Here is a 13175-nt window from a genome sequence, read left to right on the forward strand (position 1 = left end):
TTGTTACTGACTCTACCTTCTAGCCTTTCATGAAAAAACAAAATAGATTCTGAAATTTGTGGACTGAAAGAAAATTTGATTTCAGGAGACAGAATTCTTATTTGTGGGGCACTGTTACAGACTGCCAAAATAAGGCTGCTTCTGGTCTCTTTGGAGGTATGCTGTTTAAATGATGCATGCATCCTAAGAATCCGGAAGCTGCACCAAAGCTGCACTCCAGTGCTTAGGAATGGAGTGTGGCTTTGGCGCGACCTCCGGACTCTTAGGACCCAGGCATCATTTAAATAGCATACCTCCAAAGAGACCTGAAGCAGCTTTATTTTGGCAGTCTGTAATAGGCCCACGCTCTCATTTTGCTCCTCCATATAGATCAGGAAATGATAATCAAATGTTAAAAAAGGGTGAGTGAAGCAGGCTCATTGTGACTATTACGCTGTCTAGCTTTGTAAAATTCATTGTTCGCTACTTTTTAATGGTCATTTGAAGTTCAAAGGAGTGATAGATATTTCTGAAAGAAACAATGACCAAGAGAGCTCCTTACTAGCCAAGGACTTTCTCCTCATGAAAAAACCATTTCCATTGTTCTTTGTGCATTAGAGCCAGCTATAGTCTTAAAGTTAACTACAGAGACCCAGCTATAGTTTTCTTGTGGGTGATTCTCAGCACTCTCTCCATAGATAGCATCGCCAACATGTTCGGCAGCATTTCCATCGTGATGCTGAGAAAAATCAGATTCCACTGTAGGCATGGGTGTGGTAACTATGATGAGTACTCTCAGAAAGGGTTCCCTGGCTGATATTTCTGGAGCATCTTCTCTCGTGTTCCTTCCTCTTGTCTTTCAAGAGCTGCTTGATGTTCAGGTCTGACTGATCAGGTTTCAACTATTTCTGCCTTCACCCTTGCCTGAATAGCCTATGAACAAGACAGCTTTATATTGTATTCTTTCTAGTATTCATATCACAAGATTATTATTATTATTATTATTATTATTATTATTATTTGAAAGAGCAGGAGAATTTTATACGTAACATATATAAAAAGAGAGGGGGAAATCTAGTTTTTTGAAATCATATTAACATCATATGGATACACAAGCAACATGAACTAGTCAGATAACACAGATATCTCCAATGTGCATATTATTTCAGTTCATAACATGCCTTCAGTCTTTCTTTCAATGAAAACAAGGCGGTATAGACGTTTTTCCTTCTCCCTACTTTATTCTTACAAATTCTCTGTGAGGTAAGCCAGGCTGAAACAGATCAACCAGTGAACTTCATAGCTCAGTGTGGACTAGAACGTGAATCTCCTAGATTTCAGTCAAAGTGCTAACTAGTACACTACACTGTCTCTCACAATGAGAAGTCAATACTTTAGGCCTCACTAGCAAAAGAGATGGCAGAGTATGCCCTACCTTGTTATTCACTAATTAGTATATGTAGCAGTTTGTAGCAGTGGGAGTCTGGAAGGCACGTGTAGGAGAGGGAGAGGGAGAGAAGGCAGTATATTAAACATATTTATTTCACATGGGTGGAGTGGGGTGAATAAGTATGTGAAAAGGCTGGTTCATAAAGCTACCCTGTTGTAATCTAGGCCAATTGAGCAGGAATAACAAACAGCCTCCAATTGCATCTGCAAAATCGCTAATATAATGCAGATTAGAATGAACACCTTGCCAGTAACTGCTTCGAACAGGATGGGGAAAGACATCCTTCTATTCTGGAAGGGTACAGAAGAGTTTCTATGGGGAAAGCAGTAAGGGCCCGAACAGACAGGCCAAAATAAAGCTGCTTTGGGTCACTTTCAAGGTATGCTTTTTAAATGACACACACATATTACGAGGCCGGAAGCTGGGCCAAAGCTGTGCTCCAGTCCTTAGGACTGGAGCATGGCTTTGTCATGACTTCCAGTCTCTTAGGATGTATGCATCATTTAAACAGCATACCTCCAAACTGACCCAAAGCAGCTTTATTTTGGTCTGTATGTTCGGGCCCTAGGTTTGTGTGCATCTGAATTGATGGGAGGTTTGTGTGACATGTTACTTTCCCTCCCCACTGCCTACATTTCCTTTTACTACCTCCACCTGCATTAAAGAGAACCCAAATATCCAAGCTCCAAAACCTCAAATCTTTACTGAGTTTGACAGTGCTAGCCTTAAAATTTTCTGTTACTAGAGGAAAGGGACAAGATAGAAGCCACACCTGACTTGCATTCTAGGCATAAAAATTGAATGGATCAGCTCTTGGATCTTCCTGCAACACAGATGATTAATCAGGATCTTCCATCAAACCTGATGGCAGAAGCCATGTACCGTGCCTTATGGCACAGAGCTTACTGCTCTCAGTACCTTGGTTCTATCTCTCAGCATCCATCTCCTTGACATGACCACCTCACTTGGTCTAATGGTGTGGCTGGCTCTGTATGTGCTCTGACATATCTCACCATCATCATGGTTACTACCAACATTGTCCAACTAGCTGATAGCAAACTGAATAGCATGGATGTGGAAGTAAAATCATCATTATTTAATATACTTCTTATTGATAATTTCTGAGAAGTCTTGGTGGTGTAATTTTGCTTCATTATTTCAGGGAAAGCTTAGCCCCCCTCCCTGTAATTCTTGCCCCCTTTGACCCCCCCCCCCCCAAATTCTAGGATCCACAGTAATTATGTTTTTGCAAGAACATGCAGTTATAATTCCTAATTTTCCTTCCACCTTAATAAGCAGTACCAGAAATTCTGGATATATCCACACTGGACAATAATAGCAGTTTGGCTACATTTTAGCTACCTTGTGGTTTCATCCAGCAGAATCCTGGGGTTTGTATTTTGCTGAATTAACTTGGAATTTTAACTATTAGAAAGCTCAAGTCACTCATCTGAACTTGTTTCTGGCTGTGAATTCTAACTAGCTCACAAAATGCTAAACCCCAAGATTCTGTAGGATCCACAGGTGCTACTACTCTGTAGCATAGTGATACAGCACTTGTTAAAGGATAGTTGGTGGGGATCAACTGTGTCCCCAAGGTTTTGGAAGAGTTTTCGCCAAGACTTGACTGGCAGGACTAACCCAAAAGACTTTTCTTTCCAAGGCAAAATACAAAATGGTGTCTCACCACTCCACCCCAATTCCATCTATAAGAACAATTTGGGAAGGCAGTGGAATCATACATACACTAGTGATGAGACAATGTCTTCTGGAAATGGATAGGGGACTCCAAAGGCATGTGCAGGGAGCTGCCAATGTTACTGCTGCCACCGCATTATCTGCCCTCTGAGGCAGTTGCCTGATTCTGCCTAACAGTATGACCAGCCTTCTTGACAAGTCATCAGATTTGTTCTTGATAAACAACCATAGGTATTTGCTATGAGAGCATTTGAACTACCTTTTAACTGTGGAGCCCTGCTTTGCTTCCACTCATTCACTCAAAGGGTCTCTCTCTTGTTATGTGGTCTACACCATAACGCTTGTGGCCGTGCCTTCCAGTTATCAAGTAAATGCAAGGCTGTGCACAAAGCTCAGCAAAGTCCCAAAGGTTGTGGGGCCTCCTTGCTGACCAAAAGCAGGATGGGGCAGCATATCACACCAATGCAGCAATAATCACCGAGTCATGGGAAATAAAATAACCTCAGGCTTGAAACCAAGAGTTTCAGGTCTGCATACCATTAGGAATGTGAGTGCATTAGATGCTGTGGAAAGCTTTTGTGCAAGCTTATTGTGTTATTATCACCCCAAATAGAGTTCCCAATAAAGAGACCTTCCCTCCTGCTCCCTAGGGCTTGGGCTTAGCTGGGCAGGGTTGGGGCCTCCATTAATGCTAGCCTAGGCCAGTTTACACCAGTTAAGGATTAGCTTTATATTTTAAAGCTCTTATCTCCCTGTGGCTTGCAAAATCAAAGTGCTCTTTTGTTTTCTTTTATGTGCTGCTGCTAGAGCCAAATGCTATCTGCTTTTAAGGAGACCTGCTGAAGGAACTGCTGCCCTGCCCTTTAAAAGACAAGACAGACATATCAACCTCTTCTTCCTCTGCCCCCCTCCACCACCACCACCACACATTTAAAGTTGGAAGAGCTACAGTACAGGTCTTTTGGTAATCTCCCAGAAAGTCCTTTTTAATTTAATCTCTAATGGGATTAGCAGCTTCATTAAATTGTAAATCTACCATATTACAGCTGTTGTGGGAAACTAAACTTTCTACATCCAAAGAGCACTCTCACCGTTTAATATATACAGTAATGCCTGAAAACAGCTTCTGTCCGTCTTTCCCTCTTTTTGCTCCTGCTTTTGAAAAGATACTCCCATTTGCAAATATTTATTTACTTATCAATGATATTCATGTCCCACTTTTCCTCTAATAAGCTCCAGGCAGTAAATGCCTCTTCTCTGCCCCACTTCACCTTCCCCATAACCCCTGTGATAGAGACTGTTGCTGCTGTTGTTTCCATTTCCACTTTTATTTCACCTTTTCCCCAATACTGGGACTCAGAGTAGTTTACAAATTATTAAACCAGTACAGATTTAAAAATATACAAAAAATCAGTAAGTGTGTGCATACATATATGTGTGTATTATTTTTAAAAACAATTAACCAATCTATAAAATGAAAACATTTAAAATTTATTAAAAGGTAGAATTTTTTTTTTTTTAAAGTAACCCAACAAAACAGCACACCATCAAAAGCCTTTTACAATCAATTCCTAAACATATGATGGAATATCAGAAGGAGAGCATGAGGGAGCTATCCAAGTCTCCCTACAGAGGGAGTTCCTTTGCTTAGATGCAACCATTGAGAAGGTCCTCTCTCTTGTCCCCACCAAAGGTGCCTGGAAAGGTAGTGGGACACAGAGAAGGCCCTCTCTTGAAGATTTCATGCCTCAAACATATAGGGATGTACAATCCTTCAAATGGCCTGCACCCAAGCTGTATAAGCCAGATTGAGACAGATAGTGGTTAGTCCAGAGTCAGTGTTTCATTGGGGACTAGAAATCACATCTGACAAGGTCCAGTCCATCATTGTAACCAATATACAAGAGCCAGGAAGGTTAAACCTCTTTACTTAATGTGACAGCCAAACTTTTTTTTTAAATAAAAGTCCAATGTAGAAAGAGAGAAATAGATGGTTTTCCCCCCCCTGGCACCTAACATGCATCTGCCAGTTCCAGCTCTGAAGATCATGACAAACTAACATGATAATAGCAATGTCCCCCTTGAGAGTTCCATTTCATGTGGATTCCATTCTCCTGAGGTTTGCCAAGCAAGAATGCAAACTTATTTTCTGCTCCAAATAAATCGTTATTCTGTTTGCAACATTCAACTATAGTTGACCTAACAGAACCCAGGAAATAGTACACAGGCATTCATGAAGACAATGCTCATAGTTCTGCTCCCAAAAAAAGTCAAAAGATGCAGGCATTTGTGTTGATCCAGGTGTATGTGCACATGTAACAAGAGCAATCCATCCCAAACACCAGGGACAGCTCACAAAACGTTATTATTGTTGGGGAAATTCCCTTGTAAACCCTCTCCTCCCAGCTTGCAGCTGAGGTCAGAGGAAATGGAGAAACCTGAGGCAAGAAGAAGATGCTGATGTTGTCCTTGCTACTCAACAAGTCTTCTCATTTTAAGCCTTGAAGCCCTGGTTCCGCTACCACATTAAGGGTGCAGCCCTATATACATATACCTATGATTAAGAGTGCATCTGCACTATAGAAATAATGTTGTTTGATACCACTTTAAATGCCATGGCTCCATCCTTCAGAATCCTGAGATGTGTAGTTTTGTGAGGCATCAGTCCTCTTTGACAGATAAGGCTAAAGACCTTGTAAAATGACAAATCCCAGGATTCCATAGCATGGAGCTACAGCATTTAAAATAGTGTCGAACTGCATAATTTCTACAGTGTAGCTGCTTCCATGGTTTACACTGAAAGTAAGGAATGACTAATCTGAGGTGCTTTCAATTTACACAATAACAGCACAGTGATTCCACTTTAACTGCCATGGCTGCATCCTATGGAATTCTAGGGTCTGTATGTTACATTTTGTATTTCTACGGTGCAGATGCTCCCCAAGTCTCTTGAACTCAACAGAGTTTTATTTGGAATATACTGCATCACAAGATTTCACTACAAAACACAACGGATGAGATCCTACACTGAGAACAGGCAGTTGGAGAGACTCCCCTGGGATCTTGCTGCAACTTCTTCTTTCAACCTGTCCCATGACCAGAAAAGTACTGCAGATGCCATTTCCTATCGCCCCTATCTGCAATACCTCCGAAACCTCTCAGTTGGGGCACTGCCTGGTTGAAACAGTAGGTTTGGGGAGTCATGTTGGGTCATTTTGTTGTTGTTATGTGCCTTTGAGTCATTTCTGACTTATAGGCCCAGTAAATACCGCCGGTTTGCGGTGGCCTGGGGCCAATTCTAGGGTTCTGGAGCACACAGCATCTGCATGCTTGGGAACACTAGAACATATGGACAGTGCCATCTTTACTCAGCTCCATCCATAAGGTGCACACATCCATAACACAAGCGTGGTGCAGCATTTGCACCTCCAGGCGCCGCACTTCCATCATGGACACGTCACAGTGCACCAATGGCACACTGATGACTTTGTCCCCATACACCAAGAAGAACCTGTTTTTTCCGGGTTCTTTTTGGTCTGGAGGGACGCCGTGCAGTTTGTCTGCTGTGGTGTCCCTCTGGAGGAAAACTGGGCACCTCCAGCCTGCCCTTTTGGGGCAGTCTAGAGAGCCCCATATTGACCCTAAGGTGACGCTATCAAGGGGTTTTCTTGACAAAATTTGTTCAGGTTTGCTATTGCCTTCCCCAAAGGATGTGAGCATGTGACTTGCCCAAGTTTTCCCACTGGATTTGACTGTTAATTTGAATCCTGAAAATTACACCTGACGTATGAACTTGTAATGACTGACCAGGATGCCAACCACTATGAAAGTAAAGATGTATTATTATTATTATTATTATTATTATTATTATTATTCCTATTGCTAGTACCAACAGCACTACCAATAGTGGCAATAATAGTAGCATTACTAGCGGTACAGATAGTGCTGTCTGTTCATTCCTGGAAAATACGCTGATATTATTTTGTGTTCTTTACTATTTAAAGGGATTGAAACCGTAAGTATTTTCTCTGCAATAACACTGGAAGAAATAGCTACTGAAGCAGGAGGAAAAAACCCAATCATAGAAAGAAAAACAGAATTCTCCATTCATTACATAATAGTTCAGATGTGCAAGTGGCATCTTTGAATTTTGTTGGCTTTCCTCCCTGCCTGCACTTAATTTCTAGATGATGTCATCATCAGCCATGGGACTACTCCAAAGACAGAGTAATGGTAGAAAACAGACATTGTGAGGTGAGAGAAGGAGAGAGGGAGAGAAAAAAAATGAGTTGAAAAGCATCTTATCTTGTAAATCACAGGAGTGTTTACACACAGCTGAAGTAAAGGTGCTTCCTTGGCAGGAAAGGAAAAGCAGTGAATAACTAATGAAAAATGTGTAATGCAGGATGAGAGTAGACTTTCCACCCATTGGCTGAAGAAAGGTTTACACTCTTAAGCAATAAAAACAAACCATTAAGCCAGACCTACACTGTCAGGAAGTATAAAACAGTTCTTGAAACTCTACAGCAACTGCACACAAACTTTTTTTTTCCACAAGGGAAATCACGGAACAAAGTTTAGCATCCTTGTAAAGGAAACTAACTGAAGTATAAATGTCAATTGCTGCAAATAGCAATTAGCAGCCCCTTAAAAAATTTAGAGTTTAAAACAAATGCCAGATCAGTGATTAATCTTTTCTGGTGCATTTTAAAGAATAATTAACCCACATCAGCTTTTTTTTCAATGACAGGCTACTAGCAAACAGATTTTTCTATCCTAGACTCTGCAATAATGATTTTGTAAAGCAAAGATGTGCAGCAAAGTTAGAGAGATAGAATTGGCTAGCAAAATCAAAATTCTCATCAGTCCCCGATTCTTCTCATAACAGTTTCTTGACATTCAAAAATATGTTTTCCAACCATTTCCCAAATATTTTTGAATATTTTTTTTCCATCTCCACAACAGGGGCGGTCTGGAGTACGCAGAGGATTTATTTGTGTATCCTTCAGCACAGTGGCAGCTACATTTTCAGTTCATGATCCTGCAAAAGACTCCATGTGCTCCAGTAAATGGGTCAGTTCTGTACATTGTAATAATAATAATTTGTTTTATTTATATACCACTATTCCAAAGATCATAGCGGTGAACAGCAAGTAAGCTAATTTGCCCCCAACAGTCTGGGTACTCATTTTAGTGACCTCGGAAGGATGCAAGCCTGAGTCGAGCTTGGGCCCTTTTGCTGGTCTTGAACTCGCAACCTTGTGGTTTCGAGTGAATGGCTGCAGTACAGGCATTTAGCCACTGCGCCACCAGGGCTCCATGGATATATTAAATTTATATTCCACCTTCTTTCAAGACAGCATACATGACTTTCCTCCTCCCCAGTTTTTAACCTCACAACCATCCTGTAAGATAAATCAGGTGGGAGGAAGGTAGAGAAGGAGTCTGACCCAGGATCATCCAGTGAATTTCATGTTCAGTAGGACTACAACTTGGTTCTTCCAATCCCAACACCATGATCACCCCCACCACATATTCATTAACACATACACCCTCAGTTCATGGGAGGAATTCAGCTTAAATTGATTTAAAAGGACCTCTGTCCTGTGTTGAGGGGATCATGAGACAAGATCCTTGATAATGTTCATGGGATCGGATCAGGGATGGAAATATATATTGTAGTATTCTATGCACTGGATTTTATGTTATGTTATGCAATCTAAATGGGACAGGTTTAGTGAAGCAAACAGATGGATAAATATAAAATCTGAATGCTCTTCCTTCCCTTCCCCTCATGCCCAATTTTAGCATCCCAACTAGCTGTGGATTTCACATGTAATTTGTAAAAACTATTCATTCATTCATTACATATTTAAAGCATTTATGCCCTGCTATTGAGTGGAAGTGGCTCTCAAAGCAGCTTAGAGGTAGGGTAAAAAAAGCAATACAGACCTTGAACTAAAAAAAGACACGACACAGAAGGAAAATGAATGAGGAACGAAAGGAGGAAAAAAAGAAATCTGAAGCACCAAAATCTTTTATGTTACTTGGTTCTCTGAATGTATGGCTTGGTTGAGAAATGGCCTGCTCATCACTCAAAAATAACTCTCACCAGGGCTGTATGAAAAAGCAAGTTGTTGGGTTTATAGGGTCTTGTTAGACTCTGCCTGTCAATGCAGTTAAGGCAAAGAACGGCCCAGATCTTATTCTTATCCTTAAACTGAACTGTAAGGAAATAAGAGGTAGACATGATGATCAACTGAGGCAATTGCACATTGGCAGTCTTACCAGTTCTGTCTGCTGTGTGCGCTGTATTTTAATTTATTCTGATTCATGTAAAATTAGGCTGGTTTTTAATAAACAGACTGGGCTCTTTGTGTGTCTTTCTTTTTTCCTTATGTTTTATAAATTTATTATAAAAAAGGGATATATGAGCAAACATAATAGTGCATTCTGGTTTATTTTAAAAGCTAATGTTTTGCTCTGGCAATGTGATATGTTTCATACAATAATCAGCCAAGGATGTTAGCGAAGACAATAGGTTTCCAAAAAAAAGGGGGGGGTATCAAATTATTTTATTTGCTTCCCGCATAGAGGTGTCATGGAATTATTACAACTTTTAGAAACGTTGCAGACTAGATTGACTTCGGTTGCTAACAATTAAAAATTGATGTGTGTACGTTTGTGTGATATAAATGTAACTGGCCCCTGCTGTTAAACACAACTAGACAATCACATCCAAGAGGAAACCTTTACCTTTACCATTAGTGAGTGGTGAGTTGAGAATTTGCACTGTCAGACACATTTAAAAAAAGTCTGTTAGCAGTTGAGTGACAGTTTGACTTTCACACGAGGATGGGATAGGGATAGGATTTCTCCCCCATCCTTATCCCGTCCTTAACCCATCTGTGACTGTGATGACGCAAAAGACTTTCAAATTGTAATGCCAATCCTGCCATTAACTTGTCATTAAAGCAGTATTGCATTAACACAAACTTTCGTTAATGGAAATTCTGGCCAATGTCACTTTCATGACATGCTAATGGCGGAATAATTATGGGATCTACGCAGCGTCATCTGAAAGCCTTTTGTATGATTGCCATAATTTGCACTTCCTCGACAGGATAAGCATGAATCCTGTCTGAAAGGCTTTCTTGCGATCGTGCAGGAAGGATGGGAACATGACAGGAAAGGGATGGGATGTCCCTCATCTGATAATCTCCTTAGAGAGGCAATTGGACAAATCACCCATACTGAAGCAGACAGTGAAAGGCTGCAGTGCTATATGGTTCAATGTAAAATAGTAATTCTACACACAGTATATACTAAGATGGCCTGAACTTTTCTTGCCTGAGTATTCTGTGTCTTGTAGGGGATAGCCAGGGTCAGAGAAGCATCTGGCTATGTCCCCGTAGCCAGATGCAAAATTATTATAATAATGCTGAGACCTACTGGGTCCTCTGGAGATCTCAGCACTTCTGTAAACATTTCACATCTAGCTATGGCAACATAGCCAGGTGCTTCTCCAATTTTGCATGTTTCCTCCAAGTCACAAAATGGCCATGGTGGTGGTGGTGGGGCTTCAGAGGTTGTATAGTAAGTCCAGGGCAGACTGAGTGGTGTGAAGGGAAGAAGGGAAATTTTAATTATGTTTTTAACTGTTGGAAGCTCCCTTGAGTTCTGAATATAATTAAGAACTACTGCCTCTGCAACACCCGCCCAAAAGAGACATATGCAGGCATAAGGAAAATTTATGGATGTAGAATGTCAGCTGAAGAGCAGAAAATTAGTTTCAAGTATCAGCAGGCTTATCAGAGCTTAATAAAATATTATTCTATGTGGGGAAGGTGAGGATATGTAGCACAGGTGTAACTATGGAGGAGAATGAGGGCATTGCCCATGGATAAGGCTGCTTCCCCATCCATGGAATTTTCCTTCTGTCCCCAAGTTTCTGGCACTGTAAGAGTTTAAATCTTTGGTTGAACATTTAGAAATATATAGTTAGCCCTCCATGGCTTCAAAATATTCTCCTACCCTAAAAAAAAATCCAGAAAGCAAACCTTGATTTTGCCATTTTATATGGGGATCACTATTTTATTATGCCACTGTATATAACATGACTTGAACATCCACAGATTTTGGTATCTACTGGGGGTTTTGGCACCAAACTGCAGCAGATACCAAGGGCCCGCTGTAGTTTAGACATCCAAAGAAAAGGGGCAGGCAAAATTCCCAAGAGAATACAAACACAGAAAGAACACAAGAGTTTTAAGCATAAATGATTTTCAGTGGCTCACTATCTGCAATGCTAGAAATTTGGGGACTGAAAGAAAACTTCATTGGGTGTATAGAATTTTTTATTTTGGCAGGCACTGTCTTATTTTTCCCCAATGTAGCAACATCCCTGATGTGTATCCTAACCATGAAAAAAGGGAGGCAAAGAAAGAAAGAGATATCTCAAGAAACATATGGGTAGGATCTTGCATGTGTATGTACTAAAAATGTAATGTCACCTATCTCAAGATAACTTCAGGTTAATAAACTGGAGGAAAGGAATGCCCTTTTTGTGCTAAGTATAACAAAGGCAGAAGGAATATACCTCAACTTTACCTCATCCTTCGGATAATATAAAATATTTATGACTGAATATTCACATTGTTGGATTATATTAGAAACATTTTAAACCAGGATTTGTTTGTTTGTTTGTTTGCTTGCTTTACTCACTTCCATGCTATTGACATTGTTTCAACATTATGGCATGGTATAGTGATTATAGCATCAGAGTAAGATTGATGGGGCCCCATCACTCTACACACTTATATTGTTATGATTCCACTTTAACTGTCCTGGTTTCATCCTTTCAAATTCGGAGATTTGCAGTTTAGGGAGGGACATTTAAATTTCAGAGAGCTGTAGTACCTCACCAAACTGCAAACCCCAGGATTCCATTGGGTGTAGACATGGCAACTAAAACTGAATCATAGCGCCAAGTATAGTCCTATACAGTGTGAAAAAGCCCTGGGAAAATCCAAGTTTAGATCCCTACACAGGCATGCATGGACATAAGCTTGTCAGCCTCTTAATTTAACCTATCTCATAGTATAAAACAAAAGGGAATGGGACTATGTACTTGAGCTTCTGGGGGAAAAATGTAAGATACAAATATAGTAAATATGAAGTAAGGGAAGCAATGCCATTCAACCAACAGCACCCCATTTAGAGAAGGTCATACACCAGCATGGTGTAGGCCAGAGCCAACAAGTTGTAGGCCAGAACCAGCATTGCCAAGTGGTTTGAGCACTAAACTACAATTCTGATGATCAGGATTTGAATCCATGCTAAGCCATGAAAACCCACTGGGTGACATTGTGCAACACTTTCAGCCTCAGAAAACACCATGATAGGCTTGCCTTTGGGTTGCCATAAGTCAGAAACTACTTGAAGGCACACAACAATAACAAATACTGAAATACTTTAAGGGATATTACTGTGCTTTGAAATAAACACATGGTCTACCACTGTGACTCTCAACATATGACTCTCCAGCTGTTTCTGACTTCAGCTGTCACAGTCCCTGATCATTTGCTATGCTGACTGGGACTTCTGGAAGTGGAAGTCCAAAATATTTCAGCTTAACATTTATTTCTGCATCCACTAAAGAAGACCCATTGAATCAATTGGGCTTCCTTATGTGTTAACTCACCATTCAGCAATTGACTGAATGGGTTAATATTCTAGCTGAGACTAAGCAACAAGATTCCAGCCCTGGAGTGCCAAAGATTGAGAACCACTGGTCAAGTGGATACCTAATGATCTGTTCTCGATATGCTCAAGTGACATTATTGATAGTGTCCATTTTCAGGAATGTTTGTAGGTGACATGATCACAAGCAGATTAACAGAGCAATCAACCCGGAAGTAAGGCCAAATTAATTGAGTGAGGCTTACTCCCAGGTAAGTGGGTATCCTTTGCACATGTATCTGCAAGTAAATCCCATTGCGTTATAGTTTTACTTCCTTTGACTTCAGGCCTGATATAAATAGATCTT

The sequence above is a fragment of the Sceloporus occidentalis genome, unplaced genomic scaffold (genome assembly GCF_023333645.1).
Source record: "Sceloporus occidentalis isolate IW3139 unplaced genomic scaffold, rSceOcc1.0.p SCAF_4, whole genome shotgun sequence".
Classification (NCBI taxonomy): domain Eukaryota; kingdom Metazoa; phylum Chordata; class Lepidosauria; order Squamata; family Phrynosomatidae; genus Sceloporus; species Sceloporus occidentalis.